Consider the following 11,488-nt stretch of genomic DNA (forward strand, 5'->3'; position numbering starts at 1 on the left):
AAACCCTAAAAATGGTCCAAAAAGCAAAACTCATGAAGAACAAGGAATGCTTTGAGCTTTTTACCTCAGGAAAGATCTCCAACCACTATAGAACTCGGATCTACACTTGTTCTTCAACTTCTAGCTCCAACAATGGCTCCTTCTTCACCTTCTTCACCATGAAAAGACAACTTCAAGCTCAAAAACTCACACACAAGCTATGGCACGAATCTCAGCTCTTCAAGGGCTTTCTCAAGGGTGTATGGTGGCTAGGGAAACGGACTACATGTTCCTTTTATAGTGCAAGGCCACAAATTAGGGTTTTACATATGGGTCGGTTACGCGCGGCGTAAGCTTGGGTACGCCCAGCATACCCGGATGACCCGCGTAATAATTAAGTGCGCGAGTACACGCGGCTTACCCCTAGTACGCCCAGTGTACTCACCCACTACATCTTTCACTTTAAGGGACTAACTAACCAATTCTCTAAAATAGAAGGGTTATAAAGCTAACCTGGATTTTGGGCTGTTACAAATCTCTCCCACTAGAACCAGACTTCTCCCTCGAAGTCTCATGCTACGAACAACTCCGGATGTTGCTCCTTCATCTCTGACTCTGGCTCCCAGGTCAGCTCGGAACCTCTCTGATGCTGCCACTGGACCTGAACCAGGGGCACTTCCTTGTTCCTCAGAACCTTGATCCTCCGATCCAAGATTGCGATCAGCTTCTCAGCATAATTCAGACTTGCATCCACCTAGATATCTTCTAATGGCACCACCGCCGACTCATCGACAATACACTTCCTCAGCTGCGACACGTGGAAGATATTATGAATCTAATCCAACTCCGCAGGTAGCTCCAAGCGATATGCTACTTTACCCACCCTCGCGATCACTCTAAACGACCCAATATACCGAGGCCCCAGCTTTCCCCTCTTCCTGAATCGAATCACTCCTTTCCTAGGAGATACCTTCAGTAGCACGAAATCACCGATCTGGAACTCGAGCTCAGATCGTCGCCTATCCGCATAACTCTTCTTGCGACTCTTAGCGGTCAACAACCTCTGTCGGACCTGTTGTATCTGCTCTGTTGTCTAGAGCACAATCTTTGTACTACCCATCACGCGTTGCCCTACTTCTCCCCAGCATATGGGGGTCCGACACCTCCTCCCATACAACAACTCAAAAGGTAGCATACCAATGCTCGACTGATGGCTGTTGTTGTAGGAAAACTCAGCCAAGGGCAAATACGTGTCCCAACTTCCGCCGAAATCCAATACACACACCTGAAGCATGTCCTCGAGCATCTGAATCGTCTGCTCACTCAGTCCGTCCTTCTGTGGGTGGTATGCGGTACTGAAATGTAGTCTCGTACCCAACTCCTCGTGAAACATCTTCCAATATCTGGAAGTAAATCGCACATCTCGATCTGAAACAATCAAGATCGGAACTCCATGCCGCGATACCACCTCCCTCACATACAGCTCTGCCAGCCTCTCAGCAGAAGAGCTCTCACTTATAGCAAGAAAGTCAGCGCTCTTCGTCAACCTGTCCACAATCACCCAAATTGCATCGACACCTCTAGCAGTCCTCGACAATTTGGTGATAAAATCCGAGGTGATATGTTCCCACTTCCACTCGGGAATTTCTAACGACTGTAACTTACCATGCGGCCGTTGGTGCTCGGCCTTAACCTTGCGACAGGTAAAGCACCTCTCCACGAACCATGCAACATCCCTCTTCATACAGGGCCACCAATACTCCTTCTTTAGGTCTAAATACATCTTAATGGCCACGGGGTGGATCGAGAACTTCGATTTATGCGCCTCCTCCATCAAGACGGTACGCGTTCCGCCCACAAACGGTACCCAAACCCGACCCTGGAAGGTCATAAGTCCTCGAATATCGGTAACAAACTCCGATACATGCCCGATCACCCGCTCTCTTTTGCAGTTCTCCGGTCTCACGGCCTCCTCCTGGGCCCCTCGAATGGTGTCCAACACCAGAGTCATCACTGTCAACCTCAAACAAACGTCTCGAATCGGGGTGCTCTCCGCCCTACGGCTCAAAGCGTCGGCTACAACATTAGCCTTGCCCGGATGGTACAGGATCTCACAATCATAATCCTTTACCACTTCCAACCATCTCCTCTGGCGCATATTCAGGTTGGGCTGATCCATCAACTACTTCAAGCTCTTGTGGTCCGTGTATATCGTACACCGAACCCCATACAGATAGTGACACCAGATCTTGAGGGCAAACACTACCACTCCCAATTCCAGATCATGAGTGGGATACCTCGACTCATGAAGCTTAAGCTGCCTTGATGCATATGCTATCACATGCCCCTCTGCATATGCACCGCTCCCAATCCGGATATCGATGCATCACAATATACCACGAAATCCTCCATCCTTTCCGGAAGGGCTAACACTGGGGCTTCGCATAATTTTTGGCGAAGTGTCTCGAACGAGGTCTACTGCTCCGAACCCCAAGAAAATGAAACACCCTTCCGGGTCAACTTGGTGACTGGCACGACGATCTTGCAGAAATCCTTAATAAATCTCCGATAATAGCCGGCCAAACCCAGAAAGCTCCTAATCTTGGTGGGTGATCTTGACACCTCCCACCTCATGACCGCCTCAATCTTGGCCGGATCGACCAATATCCCATTCTGGTTGACGAGATGTCCCAAGAACTGAACCTCTCGTAACCAGAACTCACATTTGGAGAATTTTGCATAAAGGCTCTTCGATCTCAGAACTCCAAGGATCTCCCTCAAATTCTCCTCGTGTTGTTCTCTAGACCTCGAATACACCAAAATACCATCAATAAATACGATCACCGACCGATCTAGCATCGGCTTGCACACCCTGTTCATGAGATCCATGAATGCAGCTGGTGCATTGGTGAGCCCAAAAGGCATCACCATAAACTCGTAATGCCCATAACAAGTTCTGAACGCTGTCTTCTGGATATCTTCATCCCGAACCCTCATCTGATGATAACCCGATCTCAAATCTATCTTGGAGAACCAAGACGCTCCCTGCAACTGATCGAACAAATCATCGATCCTCGGCAACGGATAACGGTTCTTGACCATCAACTTCTTCAACTCCCGGTAATCAATACACATCCGGTGTGAACCATCCTTCTTCTTGAAAAAAAGGATTGGCGCTCCCCAAGGTGAGCTACTCGGTCGAATGAACCCCTTCCCCGACAGCTCCTGAAGCCGAGAGGATAACTCCTGCATCTCTGGCGGTGCGAGGCGATAAGGCGCCTTGGCGATAAGTGCTGCTCCCGGAACCAAATCGATACGGAACTCCACTTGCCTCTCGGGAGGCACACCTGGTAGTTCCTCGGGAAAAACATCCGAAAACTCGCACACTATCGGAACCTCATCAATCGAACTTGGCCTCCTAGTGGCCGCTCGTGTGTCCGTCACATAGGCTACGAATCCACTGCAGCCTTGCTGCAAACTCTGCCTCACCCTGGCAGCCGAACAAAACACTGACCCACATCGGGTTCCCTCATCGAACACCAAAAGTACTCCCCCACTAGGGTCTCGTATCGTTACTAACTGACGCTCGCAGTCTATCACAACTCCATATCGGCTCAACCAATCCATGCCCACTATAACATACACATCCCCCATCGCAATCGGAACTAGATCTATCGGGAACTCCACAACCGAAGATCTCAAGGACACATCCTCGATTCACCATCCGTAGCATACACTGCTTGCTCATCAGCTATGGAAACCCATAGAGGTCAACCCGACACCTCTCGACGAATGCTAATGTCCTGACTAAATGCTACAGAATCAAATGACCGACTCGCACCCGAGTAAAATAATACCAAAGCAGGCACAGAACTCACAAGAAAAGTACCTACGCATATCAACATATAAGCATAATAACTCAACTCAAATAAAAGGTGAATACATAATACATACCAGCCACAATATCGGGCACCGCACGGACCTCCTCCGCAGTCAACTGGAAAGCTCTCCCACGAGCCTTCGGTGCCTCGGCCTTCACTGGCCGAACCTCGGTATCCCTAGCAGCAGGCGCAGATCCCTACGCTGATACCTGAAGTAGTTGAGGGCACTCGGCCTTCCGATGGCCGGTCTAGTTGCAATGAAAGCAAACCGAATATCCCTTGGGGCAATCCCTCGCGAAATGCCCCTCCTTCCTGCACTTGTAGCATACTCCAGCCCTGCACGACCCCTCGTGACTCTTGCCGCACTTCCCACAAGTGCGGCCCTTCGCGCCCCCAGATCTCGAATCAGTGGGTCTAGCCCGCTTGGCTGCCGGCTGAGACTGAGCCGGCCGCCGATCCACCCTCGGTGACTCAGCCTCCTCCCAGGCCTCAGTCTCCAACTCAATCTCCCTCTTCCGGGTATTTTCCTGGAGCTCATCAAATGTCCGGTAAGTCGGGCTCGCCACGAACTGCCGAATATCTCTCCTCAGAACACTCAGATACCGACTCATGCGAGCCTTCTCAGAAGACACCTGCTCAGGGCAAAACATCGCCCTCTCATGAAACTTCTTGGTAGTCACTACAACAGAATTATTACCCTACTTGAGGGTCAAGAACTTCTGAATCAACCGTTCCCTCTCCACCGAGGGAACATACTCGTCTCTGAACATAGCGGTTAACCTCTCCCAGGTCACCTCAGAAATCTCTGCCAAAGTGAAGCTCGCCGTCACAAACTTCCACCATTCCTTTGCTCCCAAGCGGAGCTGGTTAAGAGCGATCCGTACCCTCAAGTTCTCTGGACAAGAAAACGTATAGAAACATCCCTCGATGTCATAGATCCATCTCATCGCAACAATGGGGTCATGTATCCCATCGAACTCTGGTGGCTTAGTGTTATTGAACTCCCGAAACAACAACGAGTCACATCCCTGAGGTCTGGCAGCAGCAACAGCAGCCATAGCTGCAACTGCCGCAACCTTAGTCACTGCTGCATACCGCTCATCAAAGGTCTCAATCAATGTGGTCTTGATGTTCCCGAACATCTCTGGAATCTCAGTCCGGATGGCAGCAGCCACCTCCTCATGAATCAATCGACGGATCTCCTCGTCGCTGACACCACTGCTCTCAGTTGTGTGTCGAGTCCCAACCATGATGCCTCTGAGATACAACATATAAATATCAGAGACTCGATCGAGCATACTCATACTCGATGACGCAACCCTACTCGTCCTCCGATGTCCAAAGGATTCTTACTTGGGCTGCCCACTGATCCGGTGTCTTCAGTAGTACAGGCCATATACTACTGACCACACCGCATCAACATTCACCCCAGGTCCTCCTCCTTGGATCCCGGATCACAAGTACTCTACTCTCACTATGCATTGGCTACCCTCTGATAGACCTCTCATGAGCTCCTAACTGCTACCTACCTACTCTCAAAGCAACTCAGTAGCAGAAATCTCCTATGCTAAGGCATCACAAATCAGGCCAATCTAGTCCTAATATTAATACCTAGCCTATTCTAGCATGCATAATATAACATAGCATATCTCATAACACATAATGTAAGGATACTTTGGGGATTCACCGTTTGGGCGTTGGCTGACCGTAAACACTGCTCTGTTCTGGTTGTCTCAAAACCCCTTGCTCTTTTAGAAAATTTAGTTTTTATCGTTGAAAATTTCTCAAATCCTCAGTTTGAGTTCAGATACGCCCAAAGGTGCATCCGAGTCCCTCAAACCAAGGCTCTGATACCAACTTGTAACAACGAAATTTTCAAAACAAAATTTTAATTTTTCATCAACCAAGTTCACATAAAAATATTCTCAAAAATATCCAACAATAGTTATCGAAACATAACATATCCCAAGATCACAAAAATCAAATCCTCTCTCTACTGTGTACGGGTCACACCGGTGCCTTTCCACGGTTCTCGCTAGTACCTGAAACACATAACACAACAACTATAAGCATAAATGCTTAGTGAGTTCCCCAAAATACCGCATACAACACATACGCCACTCGAGGCTATAATATGACGCCTCTGCCTAATCATATGAAATAATCACTTGTCATCAACATAATTCCCAAGGCTAGACCATTTCCTCTAATCACTCTCAGGAGAGGTAAAAGACCATTTTACCCCTTACTTGGCTCAAATACACTAAAGTTGACCAAACTGTAAAAGTCAACAAAAGTCAACCCTCCGGGTTACGTTGCGCATACCAAACGTGTATGTTGGGCGTACCCGAAGCCTTCACAGAATCGGGTTACGCGGCCCCTTACGCCACGAGTACTGGGATTACGCCCAACGTATTGCCCAGCTTCTTCATCCAACTCATTTAGGTGTTAAACGGTTAAGACTTTCATCGAAAATTCAGATCTGACCCTTCTAACATGACTTAATCCATAAAGTTGAAGCCTTTAAGCCTTTGCATGGCTGTAAAGGTCACTTGATGCTCAAAACACCTTTCCTCTTTCCATAATGAGACTAAAACTCATGCATGCCACAAGATCCACGTCCAAGACTCGATTTTTACGACTCCTAAACATATATTACACTAGAAAAGGTCAGATCTAAGCTTATGGAGACTCTTTGCACAAAAACTTTCCAACTTTGAACCAAAAACCCTAAAAATGGTCCAAAAAGCAAAACTCATGAAGAACAAGGAAAGCTTTGAGCTTTTTACCTCAGGAAAGATCTCCAATCACTATAGAACTCGGATCTACACTTGTTCTTCAACTTCTAGCTCCAACAATGGCTCCTTCTTCTCCTTCTTCACCTTGAAAAGACAACTTCAAGCTCAAAAACTCACATACAAGCTAAGGCACGAATCTCAGCTCTTATAGGGCTCTCTTAAGGGTGTATGGTGGCTAGGGCAAAGGACTACATGTTCCTTTTATAGTGGAAGGCCACAAATTAGGGTTTTGCATCTGGGTAGGTTACGCCCGACGTAACCTTGGGTACGCCCAGCATACCCAGATGACCCGCGTACAAATTAAGCGCGCGAGTCCGTGCGGCGTACCCCAAGTACGCCCAACATACTCACCTACTACATCTTTCACTTTAAGGGACTAACTAGCCAATTCTCCAAAATAGAAGGGTTATAAATCTAACCTTGGATTCCGGGCTGTTAAATCAATAATGCTTTTCTCAATGGTGAACTCGATAGTGAAGTCTATCTTCAATAGCTTCCGGGGTTTGTGAACTTGTCATATCTGAAATACTGCTACAAACTTCAAAAAGTTGTTTATGGCCTCATGAAAGGTCCTCACACATGGTACGCGACACTCACTTGTTTTCTTAAGCTTTCTAGTTTTCAAAGAGAATTCTTGATCTTACATTGTTTCGAAGATCAAATAGGAAGCATCTCATGTTAGTACACATATATGTCGATGACATCATCATTGGGTCAACTGATCCGACGGTGGTTGATGACTTTTCTATGTTGATGGTTAGTCAATTCCAAATGAGTATGAGTCATGGGTTAAGTTTCTTTCTTTGACTACAAGTTAAACAAACCAGTAGAGGAATCTTTATTCACCAAGAGAAATACATTTCCGAAATTTTAAAGAAATACTCTATAAAGACACGTGCCTCTACAAAGTCTCCTATGGGTTTCAAACATAAGATCTTCCTGGACCCATATGGTGAAAATGTTGATCAGAAGAAGTATAGGGGAATGATTGGATTGATACTCTACTTCACTACAAGTCATCCCGACATCATTTTCTCCATACGTGTGTGTGCTAGATTCCAGGTCAATCCGAAAATGTCTCATCTCTTGGATGTAAAGCAAATCTTTAGATATATTAAAGGGACAAAGAGCCTCGAAATTTGGTATCCTACAAATGAAAGTTTCTTGCCTCAAGCCTATTCAGGCTCTAACTATGGAGAATTCAATTCGATTGGAAATGTACATCTGGTGGTTGTTAGGTTTTAGGTGGAATATTGGTTAGATGTTCATTTGAGAAACAGAATTGCATTGCATCTCAACAGTCGAATCGAAATACATTGCTATTACAAGCTACATCTCACAAGTTCTATGGATGAAATCTCATCTATTAGACTATGGTTACCATTTTTCAACATATTACAATCTATTATGATTCTCAGTGTGTCTACTTGATCTCTCACAATCTAATTCAACACTTCATGGCTAAACACATTGATATTTGGTCCCATTTAATTAAAGATCATGTTCTTAAGGGTAACATTGAGCTCATTATTGTGCCATCTGATGATGAAATTGCTAATGTCTTTACTAAGGCATTAGAAGAAACTCAATTCAATAGCTATCCGAACAAAATGGAAATGATGTTGTCTGATCCTCAATTATTCCAAGAAGCTTGTACTCTCTGATGGCAACATTGAAAAGTCAATTCCAAGATCAAACTCTTTTCCTTCAAAATTATTTCTTCTCAGAAAATAAAGGATCATTATATGTCTTTTTGTTTGACTCTTTCTTCTAGTCTTAAGTTTTTCAATATGTTATTTTATTGGAGTTTAGTTCGAAATATTCTAATTAGAAATCTTAAGAATGTTTTGCCTCGGAGCAATTCACATTCTGAAATATCTATGCTAAATCAACCTCTGAATTCAAATAAGAGTTGGTAATGTGATCTCGCTCCTTGTCATTTTATGAGCTCTATTCCTTCAACCCTTAAAACTTCTCAAATCTAAGTATTTTGAACATGACCTCTAATATCTTCATTCATTTTTATCTTTGATATTCGTTTCGAGATTGTGTCATCTCCTGAAACTATATAAAGTATTAATGATTTTTTTTAACTTTCTCTCTGTAGTATCTTAAGTCTTTCCATCACGGAATCAAATCCTTCCGACATCCTTTTTCAATAAACTAACTTTTAAGGTTATCCATTAATGTGTTAATTCCGAAAAGTTTCTCTTAATGATTTAAACTATAATTTCCTAAATTATTATCATTTTAATTCCCAATAAACACAATTTGGCACATATTTTCATAATATTTCTTTGTGTTTTTGAAATGAATTGATAGTTACCCTATTTGTGTAAACAAAGTTCTTGTCTTGTGGTCTTAAACTATCATAGAGGGTGGTATTTAAGACATATGTATTTAATGCGACCCATTACTTGAGTCGGGTGTCATCTTTCCTATTCTTTAACCTGATCCAGAAACACCCAACTATAAAAAGATTTTGAATCCTAACTGTTCCCACTTTTCACACTTTGGCTATTGTTAACATGCTATCATGGGCGTATTAAGCAAATAAAATTTCACTCTTGGTTGCACTAATAATATTGCACAAGGAACCAGGGTCGAATCCTCAGTGAAAATAAACTAAACGAAACTCAGTAATAAAAAGATTTTCGTTCTGCTGTGACTTTCGTAATCATGCAATCAGCTCAGATATGATTATTCATAATGTGTTCTATCAAATCTGCTACTGATAAAAACTAACAGGCTCTAGTATAATCTCTTTTATTTAGTTAAATTAACCAAAACAAGCTCTTCAGTTAACCCTAACTTTTTATTGTCTAATTAAATAAGCTCATAATTGAAATCAGAAAAGTTGCATTAAAATATGTGTAAAATTCCTAGAAATATCCAATACTTCTCACATGCTCAGAAGCGTAAAGATTTGTTTTTTTACAGTTTATATCAGAGTTAAATCCCTAACACGGAACCAATCTGATACTTGTTACTTATTACCAGTTGAGAAGAGCAATTACAAATTCTATTAACTGATTAACTAGAATTTTAAAACCGTAGCTAGGTGATCAGACTAACAAGAATTAAAATCAAACATTCATTAAGTTCAAAACTAAAAAAATATAGATAGAAACGAAAAAAGAAAACCATATATGAAAACTAATCACATGAAAAGTAATAGTCTAATGCAGAACTGAAAACTAGGGTTTTAATCAAACATGGATAAGAATGAATCTAAACTAATAAAAAGAAAAATGAACTGAATAATCTTCTAAACTAAGAGTATGAGGTGATTCACAACTTTCAGATCTTCAGAAATCGTTGAAAGGTATCATTGCCTTTAGAAGTGTTTTTTGTCGTCTGGAACCGTCTAACCTTTGAATTTGATTATGAGGGTCATATTTATATGCAAGATAGAAGCTTCTGAAACAAGTTAGGAAGAAAATGCGATTGTAGAAGTCTGATATGCGATCGTAGAAATTAAGTTTTTTTTTTTTTTTTTTTTTTTGCATATTTAACCTTAAATGATGTACGATGCTATGTTCAACGTTTCTAGAACTTTGGGACATAAATGTGATCACATAAAAGGTTTATGCGATTGCAGATCTTAAAATTTTCTCTAGAATTGCGTTTAAATGAAATACGATGCCATTTTTGATGTTTCAAGGTTGCATGACAAAAATGTGATCGCAGAAAGGAAATATGCGATTGCAGAAACTGACTTTTCTTCTTAGATGACTTCCCATGACTTATTTTGACCTTGGAAAACTTCGATGCATTTACGAGGTTGCAGAAACAGAAAATGTGATCGCAAATATTGATTTTCAGTTTGATTCGGACATGATTCTTAAGTTTAAGTCAACCATGTTATTCCTTAGCATCCTTATTTAATTCCAACTCCATTTAAGCTCCATAAATGCATCTAGCTGCTCCCAGAGTACTGCTCCACTCGATTTATTTGAAAACGACACAAAAATGCTACCAGTATGGGAACTCTAATAAAAGACACGAGTTGAACATTATTTAAACTAATGACACGAAAATGTACAAAATATGATGCAAAAATGCAAATAAAAACTACCCTAAAAGATGCATAAAATGACATCTAACAAATCTCCCCAAGCTTGAACCTTACTTGCCCTCATGTAATAAAAAGATTAAACATTGTAAACAAATGGAAAGATGTAGATGACCTAAAAAGAATCTACAATAAAATGAAGGAAATAACTTGAATTAAAAATACTTCACTTTTTTTCATATGATCAAATTTCACAATAAGAAAGCTCCAATAAAATTACTACCTAGACAACAGTCTCAATACCTTTATTGCAGATTCAGAATTCATATTTAATAAATCAAACCCAGCTTGAGTAAATAATTTTTAGGCCAAATGAATTTTGTGAAAACAGTGTATTTTCAAAAATAGTGTAACATCCATAAATTTTATGCCAAATTCAAACTTTTTCAATCATAAATAAAAACCATAAAGCATCGTTTACAAAATGTTTTCAAATCATCTTCCATCAGAGTGTCCCAAAAAATCGTAACATAAGGATGAGGAGCGGTACGGTCACGCCTTCGCCTTTCCATGGACTCCTGAAGTACCTGAAACAATAAACTGAAAACTGTAAGCCCGAGGGCTTAGTGAGCTACCCCCAAAATACCAATACCACACTGATAATACCATATTAGTAATAATCAATCAATCGACACGCATACTGGGCCATCGGCTTGACTGGACTGCCCTACCTGGCCTACAGTCTGTCTAAATCTATCACGAGCCTTTGGCATGACTGGTCCGCCACGTGGGCCTACAGTCTCTTCAGACCGCTC

The sequence above is a fragment of the Lactuca sativa genome, chromosome 4 (assembly GCF_002870075.4).
Source record: "Lactuca sativa cultivar Salinas chromosome 4, Lsat_Salinas_v11, whole genome shotgun sequence".
Lineage (NCBI taxonomy): Eukaryota > Viridiplantae > Streptophyta > Magnoliopsida > Asterales > Asteraceae > Lactuca > Lactuca sativa.